Source organism: Vipera berus, assembly GCF_964194415.1.
Source record: "Vipera berus genome assembly, chromosome: Z".
In the NCBI taxonomy this organism is placed as follows: domain Eukaryota; kingdom Metazoa; phylum Chordata; class Lepidosauria; order Squamata; family Viperidae; genus Vipera; species Vipera berus.
Window position 1 is genome coordinate 129,594,710 of NC_138205.1, and position 13,705 is coordinate 129,608,414.

The following is a 13,705-nucleotide window of genomic DNA, read 5'->3' on the forward strand; positions in this document are numbered from 1 at the left end:
GTGGGGGGAGACCGGAATCACTTAACGACTGTGTAATTCTCTTAGTAGCTGCAGTGATTCGCTTTACAACCATGGTCAAAAAAAGATCGTAAAATCAGGTGCAATTTACTTAATAATCTAGAGTAGAATAGAATAGTAACTTTATTGTCACTTCGAATGTGCACTAATCGGCACACGTTAAAATGAAATTTCGTTGCCTTCAGCTCTCAAAGGTCACCGCCTCTGACAGACACTGCATAAAATCTTGCTTGGCGTCAGAAATCCTGATGCCAATTATGGTTGTTGAGTCAAGGACTACCTGTATAGTGCAGGCATTCACAAGATTATTTATGACGTAACCTACCAATTTAGACTCTGCTAAAACAACAGCTGACACAGGAAAAAATTCTCGCCTTAATCTGGGCTGAACGGTCCAGCAAATTGATCCATACGCCTCACAGAACTTAGCCTGACATGCCTCTTTGCATGTTTAGGATGAGGGCCTCAGGAAATACACCGGTAGTTTTAACAAAATATTTGGGGGAAAGAAAAAAAAAGAAATGTCGCCACCACTATACCAGTCTGTAATAGCTTCTGGTTCGTTGGGCTCCTGTAAGATGCTGGTCACTAAGGCGAACATATCAGGACCGCTGGCAGAGTAAGAGAGATTGATCTGTGTCCTAAAAACAAGGATAAACAAGTGCAAAATAAACCTGGCTTATGATGTCATTTATTTATTTGCATGCAGACTGTATTATTATTATTTTTTACAAATAACTCAAGGCGGTGAACATATCCGACACATCTTCCTATTTTCCCCACAACAATCCTGTGAGGTGGGCTGGGCTGAGAGAGGGAGAGAGAGACAGTCTGGCCCAAAGTCACCCAGCCGACTTTCATCATTAAGGTGGAACTAGAACTCCAGGTCTCCTGATGAATGGCCCAAAGTTACCCAGCTGGTTTTCATGCCTAAGGCAGGACTAGAACTCACCATCTCCCGGTGATTGGCCCAAAGTCTCCCAGTTGGAATACATGCCTAAGGTGAGACTAGAACGCCCCGTCACCCGCTTTCTAGTCTGGTGCCTTAACCTCTAGACCAGACATGTCAAACACAAGGCCCGGGGGGCCGTATCCGGCCCGCGAAGTGGTTTCATGTGGCCCCCGAAGCCATCCTGGAAACAGTGAGGGAACGGCGCCCACTGCCTTGGCCCTGGCCCAGAGACCCTCCTTCTGCCAGAGACCCCCAGATCTGTCCCACTCCTGCCCAGGCCCCCATAGGCACCCTTGATGCCAACGATGTAGAGCTGGCCATGCCCACCCAGTAGGCCATACGCACTCTAGCCACGCCCACCCAGTAGGCCACACCCACCCTGGCCATACCCACCCGGCCCCCTGAGGGCAACCGCAATGCTGATGCGGCCCTCCGTGAAATTGAGTTTGACACCCCTGCACTAGACCAAACTATCTCTCTTCACATTTCTTCCACAGTATTATTTGTGACCAATTTGAGCTTAAAAGACTTAACTTGGCAGATTCATAAAAAAGACAAAACATTTGTAGATAAAATGTCAAGGGACAGGTACGTGTGTTTGTGGGTACACGAGCAGAGGACCCCCATTTGTGTCATCCCTGAAAGGATTGTGGTTCATACCATGGGTCTGAATGTGTCTGCAGGGAAGCCCCCATCCTGCCACCGTCTTCACATCTCAACGAGCTATTGGATAATTGGGGATATTCCATAGCAAAAGGTATATTTGTTCTTTCACCTGAGGAGCAATTACAGACACAAAAATACTGATTTCATAGGCAGACCCCAATAAGCTAGAAAACAGTCAGAAAAAAAGATGATTCCCCACAGACTTAAATCACAACACCATGCAAAAATACAGGTAGCCCTCAACTTAGGACCACAACAGAGCCCAAAATTTCTCCTTGCTAAGTGAGAAATTTGTTAACTGAGTTTTGTCCCATTTTACGACTTCTCCTGCCACGGTTGTTAAGTGAACGACTGCAGATGTTAAGTTAGTAACACCGTTATTAAGTGAATCTGGCTTTCCCATGGACTTTGTCAGGTCGCAAAAGGGGATCACATGACCCCAGGACAGAGCAACCGTCATAAATATGAGTCAGTGGCCAAGCATCTGAAGTAAATCACATAACCAGTGGAGGTGCTGAAACAGTCGTTAAGTGTGAAAAATGGTCACAAGTCACCTTTTTCAGTGCTGTTGTAACTTTGAACGGCCACTAAATGAATTGTTGTAAATTGAACCTGTATTTCACTTTAGTCTCTACAGAAATATATTTGAAATTGGCGCTCCATTTTCTCCATACATACTTGAATAGGAATAGGTAGTTCTCAACTTACGATTGCTCACTTAGTGGCAATTCAAACGTATGACAAAGACGAAAAGTTACTTATGACCTAGATTTGAAGTTCTGATGACTACCGCCTCCCCACCCCAGTGTGGTCAGATGACCTCCTTTGGGGCCTTCAGCAACCGACTGGCATTTATGACTATTTGTGGCATCCTGTGGTCACGTGGCTTTATTTTTATTTTATTTTTTGCTGGAAATCAACATTTGCTTCCAGCTTCTGACAAAAAATGCCCATTACGGATGAGTTCATTTAACAGCCGCCACAAAAAAGGTGTCTAATTTGTGGTCTTCATTGTAGCCATAATGGAGTTATCTGTATTTTTCAAGGTAATGTGATTTGGTTTAGTATAGGCAACTTAACTCAACTTAGGACCACAGCTGAGCCGAAATTTTCCATTGCTAAGCAAGACAAATTGTTAAGTGAGGACTCACTGGAGAAGAGCCTAATGCTGGGAAAGATGGAGGGCAAGAGAAGAAGGGGACGACAGAGAACGAGGTGGCTGGATGGAGTCACTGAAGCAGGAGGCGTGAGCTTAAATGGACTCCAGAAGATGGTAGAGGACAGGAAGGCCTGGAGGAACGTTGTCCGTGGGGTCGCGATGGATCGGACACGACTTCGCAACTAACAACAACAACAACAACACAACCTTTCCTTGCCACGGTTGTTAAGTGAAGTTGGAGTTGTTCAGTTAGTAACATGGCTTTTCAGCGAATCTGGTCTGCTCCGTTGACTGTGCTTGTCAGAACGTCGCAAAATGGGGTCACGTGACCCTGGGATGCTGCAACCGTCATAAAGATGAGTCAGTTGCCTAACGTGTGAATTTTGATCATTTGACCATGGGGATGTTGCAACGGTTTTAAGTGTGAAAATGGTCATAACTCAACTTTGCGGTGCTGTTGTAACTCTGAACGGTCAGTAAAGGAATTTAATCTACAAAAAAGATGCCACAGCTATAATAAGAAGCTATTGATTTATTCCTGACTTTGGTTACAGAAGAACAGTGATGAAAAATAAACATCGGAAAACATCCATAATGCCCCTGATTTAAAACTCTGCAATTTGTTACACTCTTTTCTCCGCTTTCTTTGAGCCCAAATAGGAACTAACGCAGGCAGTGATAGGCACAAGGAAACAATGATTAAACAGTGGTCCACATCTACCCTTGGAACACAGCTGTCCTCAACTTATAAGCATTTGTTTAGTGACTGTTTGAAGTTACAACAGAACGGAAAACCACACAGTTGCAGCATCCTCAAATTTGGGCCAGCTGCCGACAAGCAGTCAATGGAGGAAGCCAGGTTCACTTAACAACCGTGCTGATTCACTTAACAACTGCAGTGATTCACTTAACAACCTTTTCACAACTTAACAATGTCAGAGAAGTTTTCAACCAATGGAACAGCTTGCCTTCAGAAGTTGTGGGGGGCTTCATCAGTGGAAGCTTTGACAAGAAGAGACCGGACAGCTATTTGTCTGGAATGGTAGGGTATCTCCTGCTTGAGCAGGGGGTTGGACTAGAAGACCTCCAAAGGTCCCTTCCAACTCTTATTCTATATTTTTCCTCTTTCCCCAGTCTAAAAAAACCACTTCCTCCTAGCACTGATGATGTTCCCTAATTGATTCATAAAATGTCTGCAAGAAAACCACCAAGCTCAGAGACCGCCAAGGACCCCACAGCTCAACCCCAAGCTACTCATATTATACTCTATTGCTTTTCAGAAATTACCCACTATATTATCATTTCCAATTAATATATTATATGCATTTGATATCTCAAACCTAAGTGGTCTAAAAAAAAAAACCCCATGCAGATACCCCTCAAAGCCCCTTCGGTGATATAGTAAAATAACATTTCACAAAGGCCGCTAAAAGAATGCAACCGCTTTAAATGACATTTCTCAAAATTCTCTTTCCTGCTCTCCTTGCAATTATGGGGAAGGCTCACCTGTCTCCATTTTCTTTCTTTCACTCTAAACTTACCTGCCCAGGTTTGACAGCAACTGATTTCCTTCTGCAGTCTGGGGGGATAACTGATATAATTTTATACCTTAACCACCTCTCTTTCAACTGCCTTCAGAGCTGCTGCTATGGGACGCTGATATACTGTTACACATGACGACTCACACACAGAAACTGTTGCCAAGTTATGGGATGTTTCCCCCCTCACACACACACACACACACACACCATAAGCAAACATGTGAGGATCAGGGTTGAGGTTATCCACAGGTGTGCTTTTCAAAAAAAAAAGTTTTGATTTGATTGAAAATCCTTCATCTTGCTACAGGGTGGTTTATCTTTTGACGACTTTTCTCTGTTGTTTTAATGGAAGCGTTCAAAGGAAATATTCAGTGTAATAGATATTTAAGAGGGATTATTTTCATCCAACGCTAAGAGTGCCAAAAGGATCTAGGCAAATGTTTTAGAATAACTAAACAGCCAGCAAATAAAAGTATATTTTTAGGCCTATACAGGTAGTCCTGGACTTGCAACCATTTGTTTAGCGACAGTTCAATGGCACTGAAAAAAGTGACTTATGACTGTTCCTCACAGTCACAACCATCAAAGCATCCGCACGATCACGTGATCAAATTTTAGTTGCTTGTCAACTTGCATTTATGACCTTCCCAGCCAGTTTCTGACAAGCAAAGTCAATGGGAAAAGCCAGATTTGCTTAACGACCACATGGTTTGCTTAACAACACTTCCAGACGTCGCGGCAATGCAGACGTAGGAAGATGGGGCTCTGTCTTTTACATTTGATTTCACCCTACTGGGGGATCCTGGAAAGAGTCAAAAGTCTCTCCGTAGAGGCGGCAAGCAAGGAGGGGACTCTCATTGATCGCCGGCGGGGGTCGCAGCCCTCCCGTTTGATCCGAGGAAGCTCTCCAAACTGGCGGAGTAAAGACTGGCTGCTGACAACGGAAGTCAGCAAGCACTACCAAGCAACTTTACAGCAACATAGATGAGTGAGACCTGATCCTTTCTTTATGATTTTGAGACCTCTTCCTGAAATTCTGCCCAAAGCACTCCCCCTGATGAAAGAGGGAAAGGGAATTTCCACCCCATTCCCTCGCAAAAGAAAAGCAGTGAATTAATTACTTGGGGAAAATGGTGAAAGCCATAAAATCTATTTGGAATTAATATATACATACAGCTTGAAAATTTGGGGACTAAAAGTGTTTTTAAGACCTTTTTTTTCTTAAAGAACAAGAGTGGTGATTCAGCAACCATGGGAAAAAGGGTTGTAAATTTGGGCACAAGTCACATAAAAACTGTCTTGCTTCGCAAGAAAAATTTAGGTCTAAACTGTGGTCGTAAGTCAAGGACTACGTGTACTTTTCCCCTCAATATTAAGAGAAGCTGGCATCAACTTTGCTGATGACATTCTACATAACCAGAAGGAAAGAAAATAATCCTTAACTTATAACTTATGACCACGAACTTCTGTCACTAATCGAGCGGTCAAGAGAGTCACGTCTGATTTTATTGCTTTTGTTACAGTCATTGAACAAATCACTGTCATCACTAAGTGAATCTGGCTTCCCCTCTTCACTTTGTCAGAAGCTGAATTGGAAGGTTGCAAATGATGGTCACAAGACCCTTGGACACTGAAAACATTGTTAAATGTATGCCAGTTGCCAAGCACTCAAATTCTCACCACTTGACTACAGGGATGGTGCGACATTCGTAAGTATGAGGACCAGTCGCAAGTCACTTTTTTCAGTGCCAACATAACTACTAATGGTTGTAAGTTGAGGACTATCTGACCACAATGAGCCCAAAATTTTTTGCTAAGGAAGACAGTTGTTAAGTGAATTTTGCCCCATTTTATGACCTTTTTTGCCACAGCTGTTAAGTGAATCACTGCAGTTGTTAAGGCAGCAAAACAGTTGTTAAGTGAATCGGCTTCACCATTGGCTTTGCTTGTCAGGCCACAAAAGGGGGATCATGTGACTGCAGGACACTGCAACCATCATAAGCCTGAGCCAGTTGCCAAGCATCTGAATTTTGATCACGTGACCCATAGGAATGCCGCAACGGTCATAAGTGTGAAAAATGATCATAAGTCCCTTTTTTAATGTCTTTGTAACATTGAATGGTCACTAAACGAATGGTTGTAAGTCAAGGACTACATAAGCAAGCAACTAAATTTCATTTTTAATGTGTGCCGTTCTGCCCACAGTAAAAAAAAATGCCAATAAAGGTTATCTAATCTAATCTAGGAGGAAAATGCTCGCGGTCACCTTGGAACCATGAGATTCGGCAAATAAATTTGATAAATAAACTAAAAATAAACCTAAATCAAGGACTACCTGTATAGCAATTTTGGTAATTTGGAAATTCAACACAAGGATTAATCACGTTCATGAATACTTCATGAAACAACTAATTGAAAAAGCTGATTTTTCATGCAGACTGGGGGATGCTGGGAGCCCAAGTCCACACATCATAAGGGATGCAAAGATTGAGAATCACCGGGTTAAAGTTTTGTGAGAATACAGCCACACCTTCAACCAATCCTGACTTCTCTCCTTACCATTTTTGAGATTCCTTATTTAGCCTGAAGACTTCTGATGAACTCAACAAACTTGCTTGCTCAAAATAACTCTTAAATAACGATACAGTGGTAGGCTTTTTTAAAAAAATTTGCTCTGTATCAAATAACAAACTCTAACGCTTGCACCCTCTGGCAGGTAACATTACCTACCGCTAAACCGTACTTTGCAACCGTACGGTACTGCTAAAGATTACTTGAATTAGCTGAGAGAGTGCTTGGTTTAACTACATTTTGTTGAAAGTAGGAAAAAGGAATTAAGGAGTGCAGATTAGTCCTTGACTTACTACCACATGAGCCCAAAATTTCCATTGCTAAATCAGTTTTGCTCCATTTTTACAACCTTACTTGCCACAGTTAAGAGAAACACCGCAGTTGTTAGTTAAGCGAATCTGGCTTCCCCCATCGACTTTGCTTGGCAGAAGGTCGCAAAAGGGGATCCTGTGACCCTGGGGCGCTGTGACCGTCATAACTATGAGTCAATTGCCAAGTGTCCGAATTTTGCCGCAACATTCATGTAAAAAATGCTTATGTCACTTTTTTCAGTGCTGTTGTAACTTCAGTCACAAAACGAACGTTTATAAGTCAAAGATTACCTGTAACAAGAAGGTTCAGGATGCTGGCAAACAAAAGACCTCATTTGGATCTTTTTTTTTTTAATAAAAAATAATTGCACCAGAATTTTCATCAAGAAATGTAAAATGAGAACCCAAAGCTGAATGGAGAAATCTGCTAAGCATGAGCCAGACTAATCTAGAAGTTTGCAGATTTTGGCCCTGCTGTGCACGGAATATAAATCTAATTTTGTTTTATTAATAATGAAATGTCACTCATATTAATATTTCCAGATGCATAACTCAAGTTTGCTGCCTGTTAGTAAATGGTAATAACTGGCCAAGCTTGTTTGGCCTTGGAAGTAGGCTGGATGGGAGACCATCAGGAAATCCCAGGGCCAAGGAATATTCGTGGAATTAAAAAAAAAATTGGAAAGTTCTTGACCTAAAACCATTCCTTTAGTGACCATTCAAAGTTGCAAAGCCATTGAAAAAAAGTCACTTATGACCGTTTTTCGCACTTACGACCGTTGCAGCCTCCCCATGGTCACATGACCAAAATTCAAACGATTGGCAACTGACTCGTATTTATGACAGTTGCAGCGTGCCGGGGTCATGTGATCCCCTTTTGTGACTCTTGACAAGCAAAGTCAGAAGGGGAAGCCGGATTAACTTAACAGCCGTGTTGCTAAGTTAACAACTGCAGCAATTCACTTAACAACTTTGACAAGAAATGTCGGAAAATGCGGCAAAACTGAACAACTGTCTTGCTCAGCAGTGGAAATTTGTAGTCGTAAGCTGAGGATTACAAGTGATTTCTCCTTCACACGCTAAAAGCAATCATAGTGGTAACAATTTTGGGGTGTCCCGGGGTCACATATGAGTCTGAGCATTACTTAAGGCCCCCCCCAGGTCTAAATTGCTGCTTTCCAGGTGTGTCATACAGGATTCCAGGTATGGGAATTGAAGTTTGATGACTAGCCTGCCTCATGGAGGGTGACGGGAATCATAGTTCGAAGCCTTGGGTAACAGCAGGAAGTAATGGGACCTGCAACTGAACAGAAGGCATGGTGGGCGATCTGGATTAGCACATCACGAGAACTCTGCTGCGCTGGGAATGATGGGACCTGTAATCCAGGAGCAAAAAAAGGGGATAGGGCAGCAATAGCGGCCCCACCAGCAGACAGGAGGATCCCTTACAGCATTTGCAGGAACCAAGGATGCAGCAGTACTTGCTGGCTGCGGATAATGGGACCTGCAGTCCAACTGAGCCAGGGAAGGTCTTGATTAAGCACATCTGGCGAGCAATGCTGTGTTGGGGATAGTTGGACCCGTAGTCCAGCAAATAAAAGGGGGTGGGGGAGCAACAGAGACCCTGCCAGCAGAGGAGAGGTCGCTTAAGTGCAGCTGCACTGACCCTTCAGGAGTGCTGTCTGGGGATAATGGGATTTGGAGTCCGACGGATTTGCAGGGAGATGGGAGGGGAAATGAATGAATGAACCTTTATTGTCAAAGTACAGCCATGTATACATTGAGATTGGCTGAGCCTCCCTTCGTGCCCCCACCACCACAACTCACAGTGACAACAAACCCATCATCTTGTTACACCATGTGAGCTAATTGCACAACACACCGGCCTCGCAAGTCAATCATTCCGGCCTCGCAAGTCCTTCGGGAGAAGGGCGGTATAGAAATTAAATTATTATTATTATTATTATTATTATTATTATTATTATTATTATTATTATTATTATTATTATTATTATTATTATCATCATCATACATAAAATTATAAAATTATTTCCCATTCAGGAACCTGACAGCCCATGGATAGAAGCTGTTCTTCAGCCTGTTGGTATGGCTGTCTATACTCCTGTATCTCCTGGTAGGAGAGTAAAGAGGTACCGACCAGGGTGTGAGTCGTCCCTGAGAATTTTCCTCACTCTTCCAAGGCAGCGGGCCCTGGCGAGGTCAACCAGTGGTGTCAGGGGACAGCCCGTGATGTTTTGTGCTGTGCTCATCACCCTCTGTAATGCCTTCCTATCCGCAGGTGTCAGGCCAGCATACCAAACCACAATACAATGCGAGAGGACGCTCTCTATAGTAAACCGGTAAAAGAGGGTCATTAGCCGTTGTTCTACCCTGCTCTTCTGCAAGACCCTGAGAAAGTGGAGTCTCTGTTGGGCCTTTCTGGCCACCTGAGTTGTATTGACTTTCCAGGTAAGATCTTCACAGAGATTGTTGTTGTTAGTTGCGAAGTCGTGTCTGACCCATCGCGACCCCATGGATGACTTTCCTCCAGGCCTTCCTGTCCTCTACCATCTTCTGGAGTCCATTTAAGCTCACGCCTCCTGCTTCAGTGACTCCATCCAGCCACCTCCTTCTCTGTCGTCTCCTTCTTCTATTGCCCTCCACCTTTCCCAGCATTAGGCTCTTCTCCGGTGAGTCCTTCCTTCTCATTAGGTGGCCAAAGTATTTGAGTTTTAGCTTCAGGATCTGGCCTTCTAAAGAGCAGTCGGGGTTGATCTCCTCTAGGACTGACCGGTTTGATCGCCTTGCAGTCCAAGGGACTCGCAGGAGTCTTCTCCAGCACCATAGTTGACTCCCAGGAATTTAAAGGAGGAAACTCTCTCCACACAGCCCACCATCACCCCCCGATGTAAAGTGGGGCAAGTTCTTCTCTTTTCCTCCGGAAGTCTAGCACCATCTCTTTTGTCTTGCCGATGTTCAAGTGCAAGTTGTTCTCCGAACACCAAATGGATAGTTTTTGTACTTCCCCCCTGTACGCTGTCTCATCTCCACCTGTAATAAGACCCACTACGGTGGTATCATCTGCGAACTTAATTATCGCAGTAGATGGGTCAGATGATACACAAACGTATGTGTACAATGAGTGTGTCCCTGCCACACTTGCTTCGGATTGTTGTCTGCTAGGTGGTTCTCCACCTTATGTTTATATTGTTGTTTTGCCATCCTAATGCCTCTTCTGAGATTTGCCCTGGCCTCTCTGTATGTGTCTCTGTCCCCTGCCTTAAAGGCAGAATCCTGCCGGAGCGCTTTTGATTGACGGGGCCACCCGGCACCTTCCATTGGCGGCAACCGCCACTTGATTCCCACCCTGTGTGCGCACCGGGGAAAAGGGGGCGGAAACTGCGCAAGCGCCGTCATCAAGCATGCGGCCCTAACGGATGTGGGGGCGGAACCTGGGGGCTGAGGAAGCTGGGAGTTTTAGTCTGGAGAATGGGCAGGCAATGGAAGCGGGCAATAAACCCTCTTTGGGGTTTATTATTATTTTTATTGAGTTAATAAAAAGGTAAAGGTTCCCCCGCACATGCGTGCTAGTCGTTTCCGACTCTAGGGGGCGGTGCTCATCTCCATTTCAAAGCCGAAGAGCCAGCGTTTGTCCAAGGACATCTCCGTGGTCATGTGGCCGGCATGACTAGACGCCAAAGGCGCACGGAACGCTGTTACCTTCCCACCGGAGTGGTCCCTATTTTTCTACTTGCATTTTTACGTGCTTTCGAACTGCTAGGTTGGCAGAAGCTGGGACGAGTAACAGGCGCTCACTCTGTTACGCGGCACTCGGGATTTGACCCGCCAAACTGCCAACCATCTGATCGACAAGCTCAGGGTCCTAACCCACTGAGCCACCGCGTCCCTTGAGATTGAGTTAATAGACCATCTCAAATACTTCTGGGTTGCCATGAGCTGGAAGACCAACACTGCCAAAGTCTCCCTCATTCTTGCTGTTCACGTACACGCGTGTAACTCAACACGTGTCAGGGCGGTCGTGTAAAACTGCCTAGGTGTGTGTGGGGGTGGGGGTTTGTGTAATGCCTGCATTTTGTGGATGGGGCTTTCCTTGTTTGTGCAGACTGGTTGCTGGCATCCCAAAGCCCGGTACCGGTTGACGAACCTGGGGTTGGGGACCCCTGGCCTAGTATATCAAATCATGTAGTAGGGCTGTATAGCTATTATCCATTGCATCTTTCCTATTGCTTATTCCTTTAGCATCTTGTGACTATCACTTTGCTGTTTGTATGTTATGATTTGTGTTGATTGCATATTTAGTATCTTAGGACTATCACGGAATGTTCTACGTTATAATTTATGATAATTATATTTTTATGGTTATGATCATGATTTATCACTTGTTCCATTATTGATTTACAAATAAATGAATATTCTGACATTCTAATATTCTGATTTGGGCCATACACCAAATCAACAGCTTACAGATTTAGAAGATGTCTCTTAATTCCCCTCTCCCTTCCCCCCTATGAGAAAAACAAGTTAGGGAGTAGTACGAGCAGAAGGTTGAAAAACACTGGGTTAACTCATAAAATTAAGTCACAAAGCTGAAACAATGCTTACTGATAAGACAGAAAATGTAATGATGCTTATTCCTGGCTCTGTTTACAGCCACACCCGAATCCTAAATGCTGTTTTTCACACAGAATACTCCTCGATTTACGACCATTTGCTTAGCGGCCATTCAAACTTAAAACAGCCCTGGAAAAATGGACTTCAAAAGTAGCCGGCAGCCAACAACCGCATTTGAAGCCAAAATTTCCATTGTTAAGCCACACAGTTAAGTGAGCTTTGACCCGTTTTATAGCTTTTCTTGCCACCGTTGTTAAGTGAATCCCTGCAGTCGTTAAGGTAGTCACATGGTTGTTGAGTGAATCTGGTTTCCCCGTTGACTTTGCTTTTCAGAAGGTCACAAAAGGGGACGACATGACCAGAGGACGCTGCAACTGTCATAAGTATGAACCAGTTGCCAAGCATCTGAATTTTGATGACGTGACTGTAGGGATGCTGCAAAGGTCGTAAGTGTGAAAAACGGTCATAAGTCACTTTTTTTCAGGGCCGTTGTAACTTTGAATCATCACTAAAAGAATGGTTGCAAGTCGAAGACTACCTGTAATGACTCCCGCCTCACACTTACAACCGTTGCAGCATCCCCATGGTCACATGATCAAAATTCTGTCGTTTGGCATCTGGCATGTACTTATGACTGTTGCAGCATCCGAGGGTCATGTGATCCACCATTTGTGACCTTCCCAGCCGGCTTCCGAGAAGCGAAATCGGTGGGGGAAGCCAGATTCGTTTAACCTCATGATTCACTTAAAAACTGTGACAAAGCATCGTGCGCAACTCAGTTAGTGACTGCCTTGCTTTGGAAATGAAATTTTGGTCCCAATAAGTGGTCTTATGTCAAGGACTGCCTGTATTCAGCTGTCATTCTCCCCACCCACCCCAAAATCTGGCAAAAGGCAGGACAGGATAGTGTGAAAAATAATGATTTTGGATGATTGAAGTCATAGTTAATATTAACCCAGATTCAAAAGAATAGTGCCTGTACAGTAATATTTTCTCTGAGGTTTAAAATTCTTTACCATTTTTGCAGTTTGCAAATGACAATCAAGTGATCCCAGGACACGGCAATTGTTGCAAATAATGCACCCGGATTTTGCTCATATGACTATGTGGGGATGCTGCAATGGTTGTAAGTATGAGGTCCTGTCATAATTCACTTTTTTCAATGCCTTTGCAACTTTGAATGGTCGCTAAATAAATGGTCGTAAGCTGAGCACTACCTGTAATATTTTCCTGATTCAAAAAAAAATGCGATGGAAATGAAGAATCTAAGTCAATTGTTTCTTCAACTTGGCAATTGTGGTGGCTGGGGAATTCTGGGAGTTGAAGTCCATATCATTTAAAGTTGTCAATTTGGAGAAATACTAGTTTAAAGTGTCAAGGAATCTCATGGGAAGAACCACATTGATTGTTATAACCAGTGCTTTTTGTATGAACTCACACACATCATACAACCCACCTTGCCTACCCTACAAGGTTCCATCCAAAAAAGGTGGCGGAACTCCATTTTGGACGTTCTATGATGAAAAAAAAGCCCTGGTTATAACAAACAATATCAACAAACAGAGACTTAAGATAATAAATCTAGAATCAGCCAACTTGGGGAAAACTTGCAGGAGTTTAATTCTTTCCTTTGATTGTTAGGTTTTGTTTCTCTGGAAAGAAGAGAAGGGGGGATGAGAGAGGAAGAATCAGACAAAGCTACAATAATATGAATGTCAGAGAATAAATAATAAGGGCCTAAAATGTTAAAGTTTTCCATCAATGCCAAACTAGGCAAAATCATGAAGGATTCTTCCTTTCAAAGCCACTTTCAGAATTGTGAAAAGAAGCATCTAAAGAGAATAAATTTCAAGGC

General features: G+C 43.6%; 1 long non-coding RNA gene across 1 annotated transcript in view; it reads left to right on the forward strand.

The window, feature by feature from the left end:
- LOC308677644 overlaps positions 1–13,705 on the forward strand; it is a 792,073-nt gene that overhangs the window by 43,442 nt on the left and 734,926 nt on the right. The window lies entirely within an intron of this gene.